Here is a 9412-nt window from a genome sequence, read left to right as displayed (position 1 = left end):
ATGGTTATGTTTCCTAGCCATAGACATGAGTTGGTCATTTGATGAACGGGATCACATCATTAGGAGAATGATGTGATTGACTTGACCCATTCTGTTAGCTTACCACTTGATCATTTTAGTTTACTGTTATTGCTTTCTTCATGACTTATACATGTTCCTATGACTATGAGATTATGCAACTCCCGATTACCGAAGGAACACTTTGTGTGCTACCAAACGTCACAACGTAACTGGGTGATTATAAAGGTGCTCTACAGGTGTCTCCGATGGTACTTGTTGAGTTGACATAGATCGAGATCAGGATTTGTCACTCTGATTGTCAAAGAGGTATCTCTGGGCCCTCTTGGTAATACACATCACTATAAGCCTTGCAAGCATTATAACTAATGAGTTAGTTGTGGGATGATGTATTACGGAACGAGTAAAGAGACTTGACGGTAACGGTATTGAACTAGGTATTAAGATACTGACGATCGAATCTCGCGCAAGTAACATACCGATGACAAAGGGAACAACGTATGTTGTTATGCGGTTTGACCGATAAAGATCTTTGTAGAATATGTGGGAGCTAATATGAGCATCCAGGTTCCGCTATTGGTTATTGACCGGAGACGTGTCTCGGTCATGTCTACATAGTTCGCGAACTCGTAGGGTCCGCACGCTTAAAGTTCGATGACGATCGGTATTATGAGTTTATGTGATTTGATGTATCGAAGGTAGTTCGGAGTCCCGAATGAGATCGGGGACATGACGAGGAGTCTCGAAATGGTCGAGACGTAAAGATCGATATATTGGACGACTATATTCGGACATCGGAAAGGTTCCGAGTGATTCGGGTATTTTTTGGGGTACCGGGGAGTTATGAGAATATGAGGAAGAAGTAATAGGCCTCATGGGCCAAGTGGTGGAAGAGAGGAGGCAGGGCGCGCAACCCCCTAGCCCAAACCGAATTGGACTAGGGGGTCGGCCCCCCTTTCCTCCTTTTCCTCCCTCTCCTCCTTTCGTTCCTGCTCCTAGTAGGAGTAGGAAAGGGGAGTCCTACTCCTACTAGGAGGAGGACTCCTCCTCCTGGCGCGCCCTACAGGGGTCGGCCGGCCTCCCCCTTGATCCTTTATATACGGGGGCAGGGGGCACCCTAGAACACACAAGTTGATCATTGATCCCCTAGCCGTGTGCGGTGCCCCCCTCCACCATAATCCACCTCGATCATATCGTAGCGGTGCTTAGGCGAAGCCCTGCGTCGGTAGCAACATCATCACCATAATCACGCCCTCGTGCTGATGGAACTCTCCCGTGAAGCTCTGCTGGATCAGAGTTCGTGGGATGTCATCGAGCTGAACGTGTGCTGAACTCGGAGGTGCCGTGTGTTCGGTACTTGGATCGGCTGGATCGTGAAGACGTTCGACTACATCAACCGCGTTCTCATAACGCTTCCGCTTACGGTCTACGAGGGTACGTGGACGTTACTCTTCCCTCTCGTTGCTATACATCACCATGATCTTGCGTGTGCGTAGGATTTTTTTGAAATTACTACGTTCCCCGACATGGGACTCATGGGCCAAGTGGTGGAAGAGAGGAGGCAGGGCGCGCGCCCCCCCTAGCCCAAACCAAATTGGACTAGGGGGCCGGCCCCCTTTCCTCCCTCTCCTTCCTTCTCCCTCTCCTCCTTCCTTTCCCCCTAGTAGGAGTAGGAAAGGGGAGTCCTACTCCTACTAGGTGGAGGACTCCTCCTCCTGGCGCGCCCTGCAAGGGCCGGCCGGCCTCCCCCTTGCTCCTTTATATACGGGGGCAGGGGGCACCCTAGGACACACAAGTTGATTGTTCCAAGCCGTGTGCGGTGCCCCCTCCACCATAATCCACCTCGATCATATCGTAGCGGTGCTTAGGAGAAACCCTGCGTCGGTAGCAACATCATCACCGTCATCACGCCGTCGTGCTGATGGAACTCTCCCATGAAGCTCTGCTGGATCGAAGTTCGTGGGACGTCATCGAGCTGAACGTGTGTTGAACTCGGAGGTGCCGTGCGTTCGGTACTTGGATCGGTCGGATCGTGAAGATGTACGACTACATCAACTGCGTTCTCATAACGCTTCTGCTTACGGTCTACGAGGGTACGTAGACGATACTCTCCCCTCTCGTTGTTGTGCATCACCATGATCTTGCATGTGCGTTTTTGAAATTACTATGTGATGGGGTTATGTACCTAGGGTAGGGTCATGGACCTGATCTAAGTACCTTACCCAAGGACACCCTTAGAAGAAGTCGCCTTCCAGTCGACCAACGAGGGACACACTCGACTGACTTGAAGGACTCGACCACGAAGACTCACTCGACCATCAGAAGGTCAAGAGGCACTCTGCACTGCAACGGCTTGTAATTAAGTAGACTTTATGATAGTAAAGGCACTTTATGTGGGACGTTACCAGTAACGCCCCAGACTTAACTCACCTTAAACCCTCTCCTACGTGGGCTGGCTGGGGTCCTGGCGCACTCTATATAAGCCACCCCCCTCCACAGGTAGAAGGGTTCGGCACCTTGTAACTCGTATACTCATAATCCACTCGACCGCCTCCGGGCTCCGAGACGTAGGGCTATTACTTCCTCCGAGAAGGGCCTGAACTCGTACATCCTTTGTGTTTACAACCTCTCCATAGCTAGGACCTTGTCTCTCCATACCTACCCCCCACTCTACTGTCAGGCTTAGAACCACGACAGTTGGCGCCCACCGTGGGGCAGGTGTTTTAGCGATTTTGTGGAGAAGTTGCGATTCTTCCGAGTACTTTCATCATGGTGTCTGCTAGAGTTTTGGTCGGGGGTCAAGAGGTCCGTCTCGGCACTCTCACCTTCATCGCCGACGACTCCGCGTGGCTCCAGGAGGCTCCACTTGACGTTGATGCGCTCCCCGTCCGCGGTGCGACGCATTTTCGCGCATGTGTCCGCGGCGTTCTGCTGCGGCAACCGTCGACCCAGTATCAGTCGGCTCCTCCATCGCCCACCCTCCCGGTCTCCCGCCAGCGCAAGCGCTCAGGCCGGTCGAGGCTTCAGCGATGGGTGAGGCACGCGGTGGCTCGCCAATCGAACACCACCCAAGTCGCGGCAATCGAGCCCGACGAATCTCTCTACGGCTTGTTCGATCTGTCGACTGGCTCCATAGAGACTGCATCCGAGTGCGGTAGCAATGATCCAGCGGCGGAAATCTTGATGGTCGACGGGCCCCACAGTCCCCCTGGCTTCGCCCGTGATGGTGGAGCAGGTGACGGCGGCGACCCTGCACGAGGCTACGAAGAGTACCAGCCCGAGCCACTCGACTCTCTGCAAAGAGAGGAACTTCGCCGCAGGAACGTGGATCCCTTGCGTACTCCCATCGCAGGAGAAACCCCCGAGGCTCGTGCCTTGGAGGAGGCACGTCTGGCCAACTTGGCCGAACGCACTCGACTGGAGAATCTTCAGCAAGCACTCGACGAGCGCGCGCGGCAACGAGTTCCCGACACCAATCGACGTCAACTCTTCCCGCCGACTCAGGTATATCGAACCCCAATCCAGAATTTAGCAGCTGCGACCCGTATAGCAGAGTCCATCCAGCCTTCGCAGTCGGAAGCTGGCAGAGGTTTGCTGCAGATCAGGGATCTGCTCCGGGCAGCAAGAGATCAGAATTCAGCCGTGTCTCAGTCGCGCAACAGAATTCACAGTCGATCCGTCACTGCGAATACGGTTCAGTCGGCTCACAGCCCCAGATCACCTCCGCGGCGTGAAGGGCGCGAGAATCGGCGAGATCAATATGGCGACCGACTCGACCGAGATGATAGGCGTCGAGTGCCCAATTCCCCTCCGAGGGGTGGGTCTTACGCTCCTTGGCAGCAAGATGACAGGCGTCAGTACAGTACAGGGCGAAGGGTTCCAGTCGACCCCCGAGAACCAGGCTTCGACGCGCGATCCATTATCGTGCAAGGTTTGGTCGACCGGAACAGAGCCCATCGAGGCGGACTCGACAGAGATGTACCCACAAGCAGTCGAGTGCATGTTTCTGGTCCTGAATGTTTTAGCAGAGCTATCAGAGCCGCAGTTATCCCTCCCAATTTCAGGTTGGCAACAGGAGTCAGCAAGTTCACTAGTGAGTCTAAGCCTGAAACTTGGCTTGAGGACTACCGAGTGGCAGTTCAGATTGGTGGTGGGAGCGACGAGGTGGCCATGAAGCATTTACCCCTCATGCTGGAAGGTTCAGCCAGGGCATGGTTGACTCAATTACCTCCTAGCAGCATTTACACTTGGGAGGATCTGTCCCGAGTGTTCATCAGAATGTTTGAAGGAACTTGCAAGCGACCAGCTGGATTGACAGAGTTGCAAGTCTGCGTGCAGAAGGCTAATGAGACTCTCAGAGAGTATATTCAGAGGTGGATCACTTTGCACCACACTGTGGAGAATGTGTCTGATCATCAGGCAGTCTGCGCCTTCAAAGATGGCGTCAAGAACAGAGAACTGAGTTTGAAGTTTGGTCGAACCGGTGACATGACCCTGAGTCGGATGATGGAGATTGCTACCAAGTACACCAACGGCGAAGAAGAAGACCGACTCCGAAGCGGCAAGCACAAGCCGAGTCAGTCGGAAAAAGGAAACACCAGTCGGAAACAGAAGCGGAAGGCTGAACCGGCAGCTCCTGGAGAGGCTCTGGCCGTGACTCAGGGAAAGTTTAAGGGGAAACCAAAAGGATCCTGGAACCCCAAGAAGGTAAAAGATAAAGAAGGGAATGATGTAATGGATATGCCATGTCACATCCACACGAAGAAAGACGAAGAGGGGAATATCATCTACCCAAAGCACACCACTCGCCAATGTCGACTCCTGATCCAACAGTTTCAGGGAAAATAGTCTAAGGACAAGGAGAAGGAGTCGGACAAGGCTGAAGACAAGGAGGACAGTGAGGAAGGATATCCGCATATCAACTCCACTCTGATGATCTTTGCAGATGTGGAAAGCAGGAGTCGACTGAAAGTCATTAACCGGGAGGTGAACATGGTTGCCCCAGCAAAAGCAAATTATCTGAAATGGTCTCAAATACCCATCACATTCGACCAATCTGATCACCCGACTCATATTGCTACCCCTGGGAGGCAAGCTTTGGTGGTCGATCCAGTTGTCGAAGGCACTCGACTGACAAAGGTGCTGATGGATGGTGGAAGCGGGCTGAATTTGTTGTATGCAGACACACTGAAAGGAATGGGCATTCCGATGTCCCGACTGAGCACTAGTAACATGAGCTTTCATGGAGTGATACCAGGGAAGAAAGCCGAGTCACTCGGCCAAATAGCTTTGGACGTGGTGTTTGGTGATTCGAAACATTTTCGCAAAGAAAAGTTGACGTTTGAGGTCGTGGATTTTCAGAGTGCATATCATGCCATTTTGGGGAGACCAGCTTACGCACGGTTCATGGCTCGACCATGTTACGTGTACCTCAAATTGAAGATGCCCGGCCCCAAAGGAGTGATCACTGTCACCGGCGATAGGAAAAAGGCAGAAGAGTGCTTTCAGAAGGGCTCCAAGATTGCCGATTCCCAGGTGACAGCGGTCGAGTTCGAGGAATACAAGCAAAACGCAGATCCGAGTGACTTGCTGCGATCAAAGAAACCCGCCACAGAGTCTGCATTCCAGTCGTCCGGTGAGACGAAGCCTGTTCACATTCACCCGACCGACCCCGATGCAGCTCCGACCCGCATCTCCACAACACTCGACCCAAAATAGGAAGAAGCGCTCATCCAGTTCCTCCGTGAGAACTGGGACATTTTCGCATGGAAGCCCGCTGACATGCCAGGTGTTCCCAGGGGACTGGCTGAGCATCGCCTAAGAGTCGACTCATCTGCAAAACCAGTCAAAGAGCATCTTCGGCGGTCCGCCGTCCAGAAGAGAAAAGCCATTGGTGAAGAAGTGGCTCGACTGTTGGCGGCAGGATTTATCCGAGAGATATACCACTCCGAGTGGCTCGCTAATGTCGTCATGGTTCCTAAGAAGGACAAGTCGCTCCGAATGTGCATTGATTTCAAGCACATCAACCGGGCCTGCCTGAAAGATCATTTTCCTCTCCCTCGCATAGATCAAATTGTTGACTCGATCGCGGGATGCGAGAGGCTATCCTTTTTAGATGCCTACTCCGGGTACCACCAGATCCGTCTGTACGGACCCGACGAGGTAAAAACAGCTTTCATCACTCCATTCGGGTGCTTCTGCTATATCACCATGCCATTCGGCCTCAAGAATGCCGGAGCCACATTTATGCGAATGATTCAGAAGTGTCTACTCACTCAAATCAGTCGGAATGTGGAAGCATATATGGATGATATCGTTGTCAAGTCACGAAAAGGTTCCGACCTGCTCGCTGATCTCGCCGAAACATTTGCCAACCTCAGAAGGTATGATATCAAGCTCAATCCATCAAAGTGCACATTTGGAGTTCCTGGTGGCAAGTTACTCGGTTTTCTCGTTTCCGAACGGGGAATCGATGCTAACCCAGAGAAGATTGGCACTATTCTCCGAATGAAACGCCCTGTGCGAGTGCACGATGTCCAGAAGCTTACTGGATGCTTGGCCGCATTAAGTCGATTCATCTCACGACTCGGTGAAAAGGCATTGCCTCTTTACCGACTGATGAAGAAGACAAACAAGTTCGAGTGGACTCCAGAAGCTGATGCAGCGTTTGCCGAGCTAAAAGCTCTGCTCTCCACCCAACCGGTGCTTGCTGCTCCAATCAGCAAAGAGCCTCTGTTGCTCTATATCGCAGCCACAGGACAAGTCGTCAGTACTGTGCTCACGGTCGAGCGGGAAGAAGAAGGAAAAGCTCTCAAAGTTCAGCGCCCAGTGTATTATTTGTCTGAAGTCTTGACTCCATCCAAGCAAAGATATCCTCATTATCAGAAGCTTGTGTATGGAATATACATGACCACAAAGAAGGTTGCTCATTATTTCTCTAATCATTCCATCACAGTCGTCAGTGACGCTCCACTATCAGAGATTCTGCACAACAGGGATGCAACTGGTCGAGTGGCCAAATGGGCGATTGAACTTCTTCCCCTTGATATCAAGTTTGAGGCAAAGAAAGCCATTAAGTCCCAGGCAATAGCAGATTTCCTCGCCGAGTGGATTGAACAACAGCAGCCGACTGAAGTTCACTCGGAGCATTGGACCATGTTCTTTGATGGCTCTAAGATGTTGAATGGTTCCGGTGCTGGGGTTGTCCTGGTTTCCCCCAGAGGAGATAAGCTCAGATATGTGCTCCAGATTCACTTTGATTCCTCCAACAATGAGGCAGAATATGAGGCCCTCTTATATGGGTTGCGCATGGCCATTTCACTCGGCGTCCGTCGCCTGATGGTCTATGGCGACTCAGATTTAGTGGTCAACCAGGTGATGAAAGAGTGGGACGTGAGAAGCCCAGCCATGACTGGATACTGCAGTGCAGTGAGGAAGCTGGAAAAGAAGTTCAAGGGGTTGGAGCTCCATCATATACCCCGACTGAAAAATCAAGCAGCTGATGATCTAGCAAAGATAGGTTCCAAGAGAGAGGCCATTCCGAGTGGTGTGTTCTTGGAGCATATACACACTCCGTCAGTCAAAGAAGATCCTTTCACCGAAGAAACTCCACAACCCAAGAGTGCCACAGATCCGACTGAAGTTGAAGTCCCAGCGGTGGTCGACTTGATCATGGAGGTTTTGGTGGTCATTCCCGACTGGACAGTTCCGTATGTCGCATATATCCTGAGAAAAGAGCTTCCGGAGGATGAGGAAGAGGCTCGACAGATCGTCCGTCGATCTAAGGCCTTTACCGTAATCAAAGGACAATTATACAGAGAAAGCGTGACTGGAGTTGGTCAGAAGTGCATAACACCAGAAGAAGGTCGACTCATCCTCAATGATATTCACTCGGGAACCTGTGGTCATCATGCGTCCTCTCGGACCATCGTGGCCAAAGCATACCGAGCCGGATTTTACTGGCCAAAGGCGAATGAGATGGCAAAAGAGATAGTGGATAAGTGCGAGGGATGTCAGTTCTACTCGAATATGTCGCACAAGCCTGCGTCGGCTCTGAAGACCATCCCACTCGTCTGGCCTTTCGCAGTATGGGGACTGGACATGGTCGGTCCTTTGAGAACAGGACGAAGTGGCTTCATGCATGTACTGGTGGCAGTCGACAAATTCACCAAGTGGATCGAGGCTAAACTGATCAAGAGCCTTGACACCGGTACTGCTGTTAGCTTCATCAGGGAACTAATATTCAGATATGGAGTCCCGCACAGCATCATTACGGATAATGGGTCGAACTTTGACTCAGAGGAATTCAGAGATTTCTGCAACTCCCAAGGTACACGGGTCGACTACGCTTCAGTCGCCCATCCGCAGTCGAATGGACAAGCAGAGCGAGCTAATGGACTGATTCTTAAGGGATTGAAGCCTCGACTGATGCGTGATCTCAAACACGCGGCTGGAGCTTGGGTAGACGAACTTCCCTCAGTGCTTTGGGGGCTGCGGACCACACCTAATCGGTCGACCGGAAGAACTCCATTCTTCTTGGTCTACGGAGCTGAAGCAGTCTTGCCGAGTGATCTTCTCCACAATGCTCCTCGAGTTGAAATCTACAACGAAGCAGAGGCTGAACAAGCGCGGCAGGACGCAGTCGACCTTTTAGAGGAAGAAAGGGAGATGGCTCTGATCCGGTCGACCATCTACCAACAAGATTTGCGTCGTTTCCACGCCAGAAATGTGAGAGGTCGAGCCTTCCAGGAAGGGGATTTAGTTCTCCGAGTGGATCAGCACAAACCACACAAGCTTGCTCCTTCTTGGGAAGGCCCCTTCATCGTCACCAAGGTCCTCCACAACGGGGCGTACCGTCTTTACAACGTCGAGCATAATATCGACAAGCCCCGAGCTTGGAACGCAGAGCTACTCCGCCCATTTTACACTTAAGTATTATCACTCAGATGAGTTGCAATAAAGTACTTCTGTAGTTCATGGACCTCAAAATATTAGTGTCATAGTTCCTCCATAATTTCTGTCACTTTTTATTTTTGTCCACATAAAATTCCCCCTCAGTGGGTGACTTAGCCGCGAATCCGTTTCGCCTAAGTTTGTAAAAATCCTACCGAGTGGTGAGCCAGACTCTCACTCGGAGGCTTAGCTGCGAATTTGTTTCGCCTAAGTTATCAAAATCCTACCGAGCGGTAAGCCAGACTTTCACTCGGAGGCTTAGCTGCAGCCCTGTGCTCGCCTAAGTTACAAAAATCCTACCGAGTGAAGAGCAACCCTCTCACTCGGGGGCTTAGCTGCAGTCCAAGCACTCGCCTAAGTTATCAAAATCCTACCGAGTGGTAAGCTAGACTTTCACTCGGAGGCTTAGCTGCAGCCCTATGCTCGCCTAAGTTATAAAAAT

The sequence above is a fragment of the Triticum dicoccoides genome, chromosome 5A (assembly GCF_002162155.2).
Source record: "Triticum dicoccoides isolate Atlit2015 ecotype Zavitan chromosome 5A, WEW_v2.0, whole genome shotgun sequence".
Classification (NCBI taxonomy): domain Eukaryota; kingdom Viridiplantae; phylum Streptophyta; class Magnoliopsida; order Poales; family Poaceae; genus Triticum; species Triticum dicoccoides.
Note: the sequence above shows the minus strand (reverse complement) of the source record.